At 33.1% G+C, this 13,562-nt stretch overlaps 1 non-coding gene across 1 annotated transcript; it reads left to right on the forward strand.

The window, feature by feature from the left end:
- Positions 1 to 4,532: 4,532 nt before the first annotated feature.
- On the forward strand, positions 4,533 to 4,639 carry LOC138394019 (U6 spliceosomal RNA). The gene has a single exon (XR_011235287.1). It is a non-coding gene; the product is annotated as a U6 spliceosomal RNA (small nuclear RNA).
- The last annotated feature ends 8,923 nt before the right edge of the window (positions 4,640 to 13,562 follow it).

The raw sequence follows: 13,562 nt of genomic DNA on the forward strand, positions 1-13,562 counted from the left end.
TCATCATGGGTTAGTGAGGAATGATGAGGCATTACAAATATATGAAAAGTCAGAGTCCAGGCTAATTTTATGAAGCTTCCTACTTTTTTCTTATTCAAATGTTATCTTATTTTGATGTACATAATTTTGTTAATAGACTATAAAAATAGAGTTTTAATTTTGAAAATACATAAGTGCCTGTCAAAGGAAAACCACAATAAAACCTTACTTCTTGTCATAATACAATAGGGTTTAGTTTTTAATTCTGCAATGATATGTGTGTTGAGTGTATATGACAAAATATTGATTTGTAATTTATTCAGATCCTCCAAAGAAAATGGCCTACTTCATCAGAAATCTTCTATCGTTTTTAGACAAGTTTTTAGATATTGCCATTTTCTCTTTAGTGTCATCTCTGATTCAACTCATTAAGGTTTTGCAGATATAATGAGCAAAATATAGTTTCTTTTCTTCTTTTATTTGGCATTTCTATGATTAATTACCAGTGTAGTTGAATATCCATTTACATATTAGTCATTTGAATTTCTCCTTTTGAGAATGGTCTTTTATAAGTTTTTCTCAATTTCCCAATGTGTTTTTTTTCAAATTGGCTTGTGATCATTATTTACATATTTTAGATATTATTTCTTTTCTTGTTATGCATATTGCAAATATTTTCTCCTTGTATGTCCAGTTTTCTCTTTCAGTGTTTTCTAGTACCCATGGTCACATCAATCATTTGGCTGTTAGTTCATAAATTTATTTCAATGCAGTTGAACATGGCTCATTAGATTATTCCTTTTTTGTTTGCAAATTATTGAGATCTTTATGTCCTAATGTACTGTTAACGTTAATGAATTTTCAATAGTTGTTTAAAAAGAATGTATTTTTTTCTGTTTATTGAAGATAAAATTCTTTTCTTTCCATCTTCATCCCTATTTTTTATTCTGTTCTTGTTTTTAACTTCTTCTGAGGTCTCCCTCTACCTCTCCCCCAACCTCTGCTGTGAGTTATGTGCATGTTAAAAACGTAAGGAAGCCATATATTAGATAGAGTTGAATTATTGTGATGATCCATTAGATTTACTCAAAATTTCCCTTCACTGTCTCTTGATACACAGAGACTATATACATGTTAACTTTCTTAACATATACCATCTATATCTTTCTAAATGTCTTTTAATTTGCTTTCTGCTTTTGGGAGATAATGTGAAGTCTCCAATTATGAGAGTAAATTTTTACTTTTCTTCTTTTACTATCTTTTTCTGCTGCATGTGTTTTAAAACACTATTGTGAGGTAAATAAAGCTTCATGTATTTTATATTAATTTGTCAATTCAATCCTTAATAAAAAGGAAACACATTTGACTTGACATTTGAACAATGCAAAAGTTAGGGGTGCCAACCCCTCTGGCATAATAGAAAATCCACATATGACGTTTGACTCCACAAAACTTAACTACTAATACCCTACTGTTGAGTGGAAGCCTTACTCGGAACATAAATAGTAGATTAACACATACTTTATATGTTATATGTATTATATAATGTATTCTTACAATAAAGTAAGCTAGAGAAAAGAAAATATTATTAAGAAATTCATAAGAAAGAGAAAATATATTTACTTTTCATTAAGCAAAAGTGGATTGTCATCAAGGTCTTTATCCTCTTTGTTTTCACATTGAGTTGGCTGAGGAAGAGCAGAAAAAGGAAGGATTGGTCGGCATATAAGTGGACCCCTGCTGTTCAAATCCATGTTGTTCAAGGGTCAACCGTATAACTTTTCAATTTAATGCCTGATGCCTTGAATTTTGACTGATAGTAATATGGTCATTTTTTTTTCTTTTGCATGTTTTTACTTCTTTATTTTTATTTTTTCTGGTTTATTTTTAAGGTATGCTTCATGGAAACGACATTTATCTGAAATTTTTAAACATAATTTGAAATTTATGTACCAAGAAAGGCTATATTAGCAATTCTTATATTTCATTGGCTTAAAAAAAACCAGTCTATATATTGTATATTTTATATGTCCATAACAGGTTATCAGGGAACCTCTTCTCTTGTCAGGGAACAGACTATAGGGACCCACCATCTCGAACATTGCCAGTCACTCTACCAGAAGGTAGATAATGCTCTGGAGAGTCTTACGTCAGACATTAATGAATGGCTCAACACACATCACGTCCACTTAAAACTCATTGGCAAGAACAAATATGTGGCAACTAATCTATGTTGAGGTGGGGAAGGCAGGTAATGAGAATCTACCATGTGTTGGGAGGCAGATAGCTGGAAGTATCAGGTCAGCTACATAAATGTCTACCAGAGAGGATCTTTGCTTTGATTAGAAAATTTAGCTCCTTCGTCTTGGTGGTGATTAATGATATTTTTGAAACTGTTTTCTGTAGCCTTATTTTCTGTTTAATATTCAGCATGCTTTCTTATAATTTGTTTTTACCTTTCTGCTTCTCATTTGATTGATTAAATTAGGTATTGATAATAATACCAATGAAAATCACTACTGGCAAAAGTAGGTTGAGAATTTTAGATTTTTCTGACTCATGAAATGTATTTTTTATTATTAATTTCCTTTTTCCAGCTTTAAGGTATGATTAATACTAATAAAATGATTAACTAATATTTAGAGTGTGAAATGTGTTTTGATATATGTATACATTGTGAAATGATTTCTATAATCGAGCTAATTAGCATATACATCACCTCACATGAAATATTATAGTATTTGTCTGTGTCTAGCTGATTTCACTTAGTATAATGTCCTCAGATTTCACCTATGTTGTCACAAATGGCAGGATTTCCTTCTTTTTAAGGCCCAAAAGTATTCTAGTGTGTTTGTATAGAACATTTATTTATCCCTTCATCTTTTAATGAACACTTAGATTGTTTCCATATCTTGGCACTTGTGAATTAATGTTGCAATGACCATGGCAGTGCAAATATCTCCCATGTTTGAGATATCTCCCACTCTTTAGATAGTGATTTTATTTTTATTTTTGATAAAAACCCAGAAGTAGGATTTCCGGATTATATGGTAGGTCTATTTTTGATTTTAAAAAGGCTTCTGACTGTTTTTCACAATGGCAGTACCAATTTACATTCCCACCAACAGCATATAGGGTTCCCTTTCTTCCATTGCCTCACCAACTCTTATCTTTTGACTTTTTGGTAATTGCCATCTCAACAGGTATGAAGTGATATCTCATCATGGTTTTGATTTGCATTTCCCAGATGATTAGTGTATTAGTCAAGGTTCTCCAGAGAGACAAAACCAATAGAATGGATGGAGGGATGGATAGATAGAAAGATAGATAGATAGACAGATAGAGGGATGGATAGATAGACAGACAGACAGACAGACAAGAGGGAATTTGTTAGGAGAATTGGCTCACATAATTATGGAGGCTGAGAAGTTCCACTATAGACCATCTACAGATGGTCTTCAGCTTACAAGCTGAGGAAACAGGAAAGCCAGTAGCATGGTTCGGTCCAAGTCCAAAGGCTTCAGAACCAGGGAAGCTGACGGCCAAAGGCCTGAGAAACTGAGGAGCTGCTGGTGCAAGTTTCAAAAGTCCAAAGGGCTGGAGAACTTGGGAGTTTGATGTTCAAGGGCAGGAGAAGAAGGGTGTCCCAGCTCCAGGAGAGAGAGGGAATTTAGCCTTCCTCTGCTTTTTTGTTCTATTTGGACCCTCACCTATTGAATGGCGCCTGCCCCCATTGAGTGAGGGGCATTCTTCCTTAGTCCACTGATTCAAATGCCAGTCTCTTCCAGAAATACCCTCACAGACATACCCCAAAATAATGCTTTACCAGCTATCTGAGTATGCCTTAATCTAGTGAATTTGAAACCTAAAATTAACCATCACAATTAGGGATGTTGAACATCTTTTTTATATACCTGTTTGGCCATTTGTATGTCTTCTTTGAAAAAAAAATGTCTATTTAGATCCTTTGCTGATTTTTAAATTTGGCTATTTATTTTTTTGCTGAGTTGTATGTGTTCTATATTTTGCATATTAACCCCTCATTGGATATATGGTTTATAAATATATTCTTCCATTTTGTAGCTTGCCTTTTCATTTTGAGTATTGTTTTCTTTTGTGTGCAGAAATTTTTAGCTTAATGTAGTCCCACTTGTTTACTTTTGCTTTTGTTACCTATGCTTTTGGTGTCAAATTTAAGAAATCATTGCTGAGACCAATGTCAAGGAGTTTTCCCTTATGTTTTCTTCTAAGGATTTTATGATTTTAGGTCTTATGGAGGCCTAAGGATTGTAAGTGGTAGGGTAAGGAGAGAAAACGAAACATGTTTTTAGTATACAGTTATTCAAAAGAAATATACAAATATTTAAGAGGAAATAATTCAAATTATTTAGAATTATAATTTTGTAGGCATAAACTACAATTGGTTCAGAAACTTTCGTATTTAACCTAATATTTTGATTTGTGTATTGTCAAATATATGATTGAGTCAACTAATCTAAAGGAAGAGATGGGTTACCTCGGGAAGCCTCGATGAATATCTTTCAAGAGTTTTAGTGCTCGCTTTGGCAGCACATATACTAAAATTGGAACGATACAGAGAAGATTAGCGTGGCCCCTGCGCAAGGATGACATGCAAATTCGTGAAGCATTCCAAATAAAAAAAAAAAAAAGTTTTAAAATATGGCACTACCATTGTAAGTTTATTATCACCAGGGCCTCAGTTTTGTTATTGTCTGAGAAATTTTATTTTATAGTACAAAAATGGCAGATAAAATTTTGGGTAAACAAGCTTAGGAGACATATATAAAACCCAAGTGTTAATTACAATAAGAACTATAATTGCTAAAGTTACCAAATAAGGCAAGCTACAGGAGATGCCTAATTATAATGAAGGGGTCAGCTTATAAATTTACAATTAGAAATACAGCTATTAAAGGGACCAGTCACTTAAGTGTGTCCCTAGGTACCATGTGAAAAATGATGTTATAAGCAAAGGAGGTTTTCTGAGCTTATAATCAGAAGAAGGCAAATGAGTTATGTGATTTGAAATTTGACAGTCTCAAGATGCTTCCCAAGGATAGTGACAGCGTCTTATTTATTTTTGTATCCTGATTGCATGGCACATGTTAGAGGTTAAAAATAAAGTTAATTGAATAAATGAACACTCTATAAAGGAGAACATATATATACCAGGTGCTAAAAAATATTTTATTTGCTGCACTGAACATATATTCCCTTTAAAAATATATTATTGCTAACAGTGACAGCAAGAGGAAAATATCTGTAAAAATAGTAGCTAGTCAATTTTATATAAAAACATCTTCAAAATGAACATATATATCCATGGCACAACTAAATATCCATAATAAATAATAAATTATTAAATATTAATAAATATTCATTGCACAACTCCAGGGCCACCACTTAGTGGTATGCTCCCTGGAGCTGTATAATAGAGTAGGACTGATCTGCAGTTAGGGGAATTTTACATTTTAAGAGCAGGAATAAGAAATGTAAAGTGGATTATTCAAAATATGTGCAACTGTTACACACCAGGTGCTAAAAGTACATATTCCACAATAGATTGTTATTAGGACAATGTTAATGCACAATTTCAAGGCACAACAGTCAAAACGATACCATTGAGAACCTAGGACCTTTGCATTCTCCAGCATGTAATTATTTTTTTTTTTTTTTTTTTTTTGAGACAGAGTCTCACTCTGTTGCCCAGGCTAGAGTGAGTGCCGTGGCGTCAGCCTAGCTCACAGCAACCTCAAACTCCTGAGCTCAAGCGATCCTCCTGTCTCAGCCTCCCGAGTAGCTGGGACTACAGGCATGCACCACCATGCCCGGCTAATTTTTTCTATATATATTTTTTAGCTGTCCATATAATTTCTTTCTATTTTTAGTAGAGATGGGGTCTCGCTCTTGCTCAGGCTGGTCTCGAACTCCTGAGCTCAAACGATCCGCCCACCTCGGCCTCCCAGAGTGCTAGGATTACAGGCGTGAGCCACCGCGCCCGGCCAGCCAGCATGTAATTAATTAAATATGCCGTATACATATTTGTATCTGATTCCCTCTTTGCTTTTTACTTTTTATTTTGCTTTCTTTCCAACTATTATTTGTTCAATAATCAATATCCCCAGAAATCTTCAGTCAAGGACTACCAACTTCTATTTTCATCTTCTGGGTTAGATAGACTCAGTTTCTTGAAGACTACATATTCGCTGATGTTGTTCATTTTAGGGATATTAGTGAGCAAAGAGGGCAATCATTATAGAAATGGCAATAATGCCATTTGGGGACAGTTGAGTGATTTAAAATGCTTGAAGTTTACACTTCCCAAAGTGTAAGAAACTAAAAGAAAAAAATGAAAGCTTTAGGCCCTTTGCATGTCTTTTGGCTCATGTTAAATAAATGCTTTGACTTCTGGTTGGATTGGTACTTGAATGCATTGTATTTTATTAGCCACTTTTAGGCTAAAGATTCCACTCAGATTATCTAAATGAAAAATACTACTGTAATAGAACAAAATGGTGATTTGCAACTACCCTCTTGTGTTCGAGCTTCAGACTGCCACTCTTTAGCTCTTTTACTTTGGGGAAGCCTAATTCCTGTGAATCTTGGGCTTGCGCTGTCTGTAACTTCCTTTCAAAACTGTAAAAAGCAAAATGTATTACATTACATCACAGTGTCACTGAATAGTCCCTGGGACATAGTAGATTTTTTCTTTTGGCATTCAACCATTAGTAAAGCAAAAGTATCTCTTTAACTAAAACATCAAGCACATTTCTTTTTTGCTTTGTGTACATGCTAACAATCCCATAGGAAATTTCATATACATACTTTCATTATTAATGTGCTACATTGTATATGATTTTGGTTCTTGTTTTTCTACTTTTCAAATGGATAAAATAAAACATTCAGATGTTAAGATTTCACAGAATAGAGAGTTTAACAAGAAAAATATTTTTTCTACTGTATATAATAATTGGTAATACAGAACATAGCTTAAAATTTAAAAACTATGAGAGATGTTATTTGTCTTATATTATTTCCAATGGACATTATTTAAATTATTCTCATTTTTCAATGTTATTTTTTCCCACATTCTGCCCCCACCCTTAAGTTCTATAAAGCTACACTTGCGGTACATGGGCAACGTATGTAACCTGAAATTCTGTATCCCCCATGATAAGATGAAATAAATAAAAAAAAATAAAAAAATAAAATAAATGCAGAAGTGTAATTTTGTTGTCAAAACAAAAATCACTTGAATAGAATATAAAATATAGACTAGTTTTAGTTATATGAAACAAGAATCTTAAAGAAGTTAATAATTTTTCTCAAATGATCCAAATTCCAGAAGACATTTCAGAGAAATAACCAGAAAGTAGGAAAAAAAATCTGTGACTATTTGAAAGTATTTAAATATTTCACTAACTCAAGACCCTTGTACACACTGTTCTTTCCATATAGTGGATTAGCTTATTAAAATGCTGCTTTTGGGTATTTAAATATAGGGAGATATTTACATTGTAATGTAAAATATAAAAAGCAGAATTATAAGTTGAGTTTTAACTTTTTAAAACATACATACTAAAAGTTTACAAGGAAATACACCAGAATATTTGCAGCAATTAGAATTAGGTACTACCTTTTGAAATATATTTTCTTTTTTTCTGCTATTTTGTTTTCGAATGAATGTTCTTTTTAAAAGTCAGCATTATTTAAAAATACGGGGTCTTCTTATTGGAAGCAAATCTAATTTATTATTAAATATATTATGTGTAAGTTCTGTTCATAGTATATGACTATTTCTGTGGTATAAATATTTTCAGGATGGCTAATTTTAAGATACCAATGTTTAAACAAACCAGCTGGTGGAAATTCTGAATATTTAACAATGGGTGAGCCATTCTAACATACCATTGCAGGTATCTCATTAATCATGCTAAAAACTAGGTAAATAAAAGGAAAGAATCAAATATTTATAATCCTATTACAATTGAACTATCCCCTGGGTAACCAAATAGTATATAAGAAATATCTCCTTATAAATTATAACTTTGGCTATAAATGAATCCAAAATAATAAAATTAAATATCACAAGCTTTCTTTCCTCAATGAATTAATGAATCTAGGCTTTAAGCCTCAGTAGAAAATGGAGAGAGAGAGAAAGAGAGGGGAGGAGAGAAAGAGAGAGAGAGCATGCTGTTCACACACAGCACAGGGGGTGAGAAAACAGTGATTAAAGAAATGGATTTTAACCATGTGCTTCAATTTAATCTGCATGCAATTACTGCCTGCTGTATAGGTTAAAGTTGTATGTTTTACCATTCCTCCCCCTTTCTGTTTCTGTTGCTATTATTTCTTTGTCATGTTTATATTATAGACTCCCTGGCAATCCTAATTTTTCTAAGTGGTTTGCCCTAGTTCCCTAAATGAGTTCGGTATTTTTACCACCATTCTTCTACTAACCATGGCTACTTCATTTTTTAAAATTTTTGAATTCTTGACCTTTAATTCATCTTTTATCTGGCTTTTAATACTAAATAGATCACTTTTTAACCACCCAAGAACTCATGAGTTGTCTCATATAGGTGAGTGTTTCCCATTAACCATTATATTAGAAAGGCAATTTGCTGGGGAACAATAATCTTCACTCACAAATTTTTTTCCCATCAGAAATATAAAGAGAGAATTTCACTGTATTCTGGCATTGAATGTTGCTGTGATAAAATTTAAGGACAGCTTGAATAATTTATTCTTGAAGTTGACTTGCTTTCCTCCCCGTGTGCATGAGGTATTCTTTTTTTTTTTTTTTTTTTTTTTTTTTTTGTTGAGACAGAGTCTCACTTTGTTGCCCAGGCTAGAGTGAGTGCCGTGGCGTCAGCTTAGCTCACAGCAACCTCAGACTCCTGGGCTTAAGCGATCCTACTGCCTCAGCCTCCCGAGTAGCTGGGACTACAGGCATGCGCCACTATGCCCGGCTAATTTTTTCTGTATAGATTTTTAGTTGTCCATATAATGTCTTTCTATTTTTAGTAGAGACGGGGTCTCGCTCTTGCTCAGGCTGGTCTCGAACTCCTGACCTCGAGCGATCCACCCGCCTCGGCCTCCCAGAGTGCTAGGATTACAGGCGTGAGCCACCGCGCCCGGCCTTGAGGTATTCTTTATCATGGACATACAATAATTTAACTAGAATTTGTGTCATTTCTGAATGTTGTGTTAAAGTCATTTCTGGTATATAACTTCTTCATATTCAGTTCTTTATGTCATAGAAATGTTATTGTATTAATATATTCCTTAATTTTTTATTTCATTCATCATATTTCTAGTATTTTCCAAATATTTCATTACCTCAATGAGAATCTTTAATCTCTACTTCCTTCTCTGAATTTCCTATAATTACTTCAAATCTTTCCTTTGTGTCATTTATTTGACTTTTATTATGTTTATTCTGTTTCTTGCTATTTCTAGTCTATTCATTTAATTTGACTATTTTGGTTCTCAATTTCTTTAGCAGCGAAATCTATATTTCAACTCATTTTGTTGTCTTTCATCTTATCTCTGTGATCCATTTTTATTGACTCTTATTCTTATCAAATTCTTCTCTATCGCAAAATGTTCATGAGAATATACTTTTAGTCCTTGGATTATGTTTCATGCAAGTTGTCTTTATTCTGTATATAATGTTTCATTCTTTTTTTCCTTCTTTCTCACCTTTTTTTCCTTCTTTTCCCTTTTTTTCCTATTGTAGGATGTTTATATAGGTTACATATGGTATTTCCTTTTATTTTTCTTGTGGTTTTCATTTTTCTTTCATTATAAAAGTAACCCGTGCTTGAGGGGGAAAACAACATACAAACAAAAAATGGAAAGCCCCAGTTCCCCACCACCCCATCCACATCTCCCTCCCTAGGGGCAAACTACTGAGTACTGCCTAGTATGTCCTAATCTAAGGTCACTCTTTCCCTTTACTATTGGTTGGTTACTTTCCCCATTAGAAAGATGGGAGAAAAATAAAAGGAGCATTGATTTCTATACTAAAGCACAATATGAATTTACCAGCATAAAGTAATAGGCCTTTGTCCTGTATGATGGCATCCTTGCTTTGTTTACAACCATATTATTAAAAAACCAATTTCCACTAGTTTTTGTGTGTGTGTGTGTGTGTGTGTGTGTGTGTGTGTATGTGTGTGTGTTTTCCCCCCAAACTCAGAGAATTTGGAGCTTCCTTCATTCTTGTAATGGCGTGGGCTCCAAGTGCCCCTATTAAATGCCTAGTTTATGAATCTTTCTTTCTAAGGTTAAAGCTTTGAAATTGCAGATATACAGGTATTTTTGATTAGCAAAAATGGAAATTTTATATGGCCCAAAGTAATACTCTCCACTTGGCCTTTGTCAGTCAAATCTCAGTTCCCAGCTCCTTGTAACTCTCTGGTATCTTGATAGTATACTGGAAACTATTTTTTTTTAATTTCAAAATATTATGGGGGTATAAATGTATTTGGTTACATGGATTGATTTTGTTATGCTTGAATCAGGGTTATAAGTATTCCCATCACCCAGATAGTGTTCATTGTACCTGTTAGATTTTTCACCCATCTCTTTCTCCCCCTCCCCTCTCCCCGCTCCCACCTGCCCCCTACCTCCTGCTTGATGTCCACTGAGTTTTACTTCCCTCTATGCACATGTGTGCTCATTGGTTAGCTCCAATTTAATAGCAAGTGCATATAATATTTGTTTTTCCATTTTTTAGATACTTTACTTAGGATAATGGTCTCCAGTTCCATCCAAATTGGTACAAAAGGCCTTAATTTATCCTTCTTCATGGCTGAGTAGTATTCTATAGGCTACATATACCACATTTTGTTAATCCACTCATGAATTGAAGGGCACTTAGGTTGATTCCACATCTTTGCAATTGTGAATTGTGCTGTGATCAACATTCCAGGCACACTCATTCCAGTTAAAGGTATGATACTTCCTTAGTTTTTTGCCCCTTTACTTAACTTAGAACAGTGTGCCAGAGATAGAAACTCCCAGTAATGTGTTCTCACTGATGTTTCCCTGAATCACGTAAGTTGTTTGTGCTTTCTTGGATTTATCCTGATTTTCCCAGGGCTAATGAGTCACTCCCTTGGTTAGCTTCGCTCAAAATCGCAAAGTATGGATGAGAATTCTTGATCTATCATTCCTTAAGTGTACGGCTTTTTTGAGGAGAGATGGGAGAAGGTCTGCATGACGCTACTGAGATCATTTGTTTTCTTGCCTTTGGTTGCTACTTTATCAGCTTGGACATTCTGTTGTACCCCTTTCATAATTTGGGTGTACCCATTTCATAGTGTTGGTAGGTTTTTTGTTATTTTTATTGCTCATGTTGTTAAATATCAAGCGATGGATATTTTTCAATCCTGTTTTCCTCTGTCTTTGCAAGAAGCCCATGTATAATTATGGTTTTTTTTTTAAACAAATGAGACAATAGTTAAAAATAAATTAACAATCTCTGCTACTGGTATGGTTTTGTTTCTTTGTTCCTTATTTTGGTTACAATGTGTAGCTTTTTGTTGCAAATTTCAAGATCATTATGTTTTTTTTCAGGTTGCTTTTTACTTTTCCAGCTGTAAATTTTGCTGTGAGAATTTCTAAGTAACATTTTCTAAACTATACAATTATGCATTTTTCTTTTATTTCAATATGAACATGCTTGTTTTGTAATTTATAAAAGCTTTTATAATTAAATAACAGCAACATTCAACAGTATTACATATAAACAAGAAAAAAAAAGTCTTCTCAAATGCTAAAGCAGATCATCATGAGGAGACTTTTCTCAATCTTAAACTTAATATAAAAATTGAGGTATATGGACTTTTTATTAAAATTCTGTTAACATCTTACATGAAAATGACATATACCTTTAAAAATAACTTTAGCCACTTAAGCAATATTGTGCCTCTTGAATATTAGAGGTGGTCAGCATGTTTGCTTCAGAAATAAAAACTGAGTTATGTGAGAGTTTGCCTAACCCACAATGGAATCAGAAGGGCTAGATTGAGCAGTTCTTTCTTGAAATTCTTTCGTTTATTAAACATATACCCTTATCACATGCCCTTGTTTTTAGGAAACAGAAAAGGTCCTACTGAATTTTAATCTTTCACTAGGGCTCCCTTAGTAAGTGCTATCTCTAACTGCTTCTTCCTGTTCTTCCTACATACAGTCGACAGAACTGGTTCTAAGGCTGTCACCATTAAAATTTGTTAAGCCTCAGCATCAATAAATTACACTGAGGCAGCAAAACAAATGGAATAAATAACAGAAAACTTACAGATAATGAAAAATTTAGAAATCAAGAGATTGTATTCATGAATATGAAAGAATGAAAACAATTATAGTGATAACTTGCTAATATGTGTTTTCCTTTTGAAATCTTATGTATTATTTCCCTGACAGACATTCCATATCATACACTCTAAGAGTATAGCAAAAAGAAGGCAAAATAATGGCCTGGACACTTGGAGTATTACTGCTTACTTGCTAAAATTTCTAGAAATTCTAACTCAGCATAACAATTTTTTAATTATGTTAATATTTTCCAAGTAATTATCTTATATATTTGGTATATAGTATAAGATAATTCACATTAATTTAACACAGTAACAGAAAGAAACTGGCAGAAATGTATGTTTATTTAAACTAAAGATTTTAAATAAAAGAAGAAAAATGCCTTTATTAATTAGGAGATTTCTATTGGTAGATGATTTCTCAAAATTTGAAAAATAATTTGGAAAACATATAAGGCAGAAAAGTATTGCCTTTTCCTGTTATATTAGAATTTAATTAGAACAATTTATATTGATGTTACATATTTTGTTTATGTAACTTAACCAATAATGCTAAATAATTGACATTTATTAAGTTACTAGTCCCTTACATACTATAGTGAAATGATTGTAATTGCGCATGTAGTAAAGGATGTGTTTATCAATACTTTTGTATAATTAATTTTCTTAGGGCAAAGTGGCAAGTAGTCAGAATTGTACATACTGTCTTCATGTGTTGTGTTCTCTTTTGACTGTCTTTAATACTTTAGAAGTAATGGAAATAAGTAAAATTTCAAAACTATTTCCTCATTTGTATTTAATTTCATTTTTTCAAATTATTTTTTAAATTTCAATAGATTCCTAAGCTACAAGTGTTTTTTGTTACATGGATGAATTGTACAGTGATGAAGTCAGGGCTTTTAGCATACCGTCACCAGAATAGTGTACATTGTACCTGATAGGTAATTTTTTCTCTCTCAACCCCCTTTCACCCTCCCCCATTCTTAGTTTCAAATGTCCATTATTCCAAATTGTATGACCATATATACTCACCTTTTAGCTCCCATTTATAAATCAGAATATGTGGTATTTGTTTTCCCATTCCTGAGATACTTCACTTAGGATAATGGTCTCCAGTTCCATCCAAGTTGCTGCATTTGTTTTTATGGCTGAGTAGTATTCCATGGTGTATATAAACCACATTTTCTTTATGTATTCATCACTTGATGGGTACCTCTGTTGATGCCATATCTTTGC

This window comes from Eulemur rufifrons, chromosome 13 (genome assembly GCF_041146395.1).
Source record: "Eulemur rufifrons isolate Redbay chromosome 13, OSU_ERuf_1, whole genome shotgun sequence".
Taxonomy (NCBI): Eukaryota; Metazoa; Chordata; class Mammalia; order Primates; family Lemuridae; genus Eulemur; species Eulemur rufifrons.